This window comes from Propithecus coquereli, unplaced genomic scaffold, assembly GCF_000956105.1.
Source record: "Propithecus coquereli isolate 6110/MARCELLA unplaced genomic scaffold, Pcoq_1.0 Scaffold16, whole genome shotgun sequence".
Lineage (NCBI taxonomy): Eukaryota > Metazoa > Chordata > Mammalia > Primates > Indriidae > Propithecus > Propithecus coquereli.
In genome coordinates this window covers 11,014,334-11,015,280 of record NW_012140524.1, presented here as the reverse complement: position 1 = coordinate 11,015,280, position 947 = coordinate 11,014,334, and positions in this window count along the sequence as shown.

Here is a 947-nt window from a genome sequence, read left to right as displayed (position 1 = left end):
ACCATATACAAAATGTAATTTAAAATGATCATACCTCTAAATGTAAAGCCAAAAACTCTAAAACGTCTAGATAATCTTTGTGATCCTGCATTAAGCAAAAATTTCTTAGGTAGAACACAAAAAGCATGAATCGCAAAAGAAAAAAAATTATGAATTGCATTTCACCAAAATAAAAAACTTTTATTCTTCAAAAGATAGTGTTAAGAGATATGAAGACAAGCCACAGACTGAAATAAAATATCTGCAAAAAACAGATCTTACCCAACCCCCAACCCCCCAAAACTGGTATCCGGAATATATAAAGAATTCTCACAATTCAATTGAAACACAACTCAATTTGAAAAACAAAAATAGAGGGACAGGGCCAAGGTGGCAGACTAGAAGCAGCCTGTATGTGTTACTCTCATGGGGAGGATTGAAGGTGGCAAGTGGACATCCACCTTCAGATAGATCGTCTAAGGGAGAGCATTGCGAATCAAAAGAGAGGGTGACAGGAGACACCCAAAGTGAAGGAGAAGGAAGAGAGGCGACCTGCTCTGTGGTTTGGAGGTACACAAGGAAGACGAGCGCACATGTTAAGGGAAATATCTCGGGCTCCACGCTTCCCCCACGATCATGCTACCTGAGCTACGGGAGGCACCCTCGACGGCAGAAGGCTGCATAATTGACATAAGGATGTATCTGGAGACTGTGCAGCACTGTTGCTCTGGTGAGAAGGCACAATGGTGACCCACTGGCTCGCAAACCCTGGGAACTGTGCCTGGAGCCATTTTAAAATTTTAGACCCAGAGCAATGCCGCTACCCAGGCGTCAGACCCATTTCTGCTGCCTCCCCATCACGCCTGCCAGTCCAGCGAGAGAGAAGAGGCAGGGAGGCGGGACACGCTCGCGAGCTCTGTAGGCAGGAGCTGCGTGCTCCCACTGCTACTAGGGGACCTGGCTGGGCT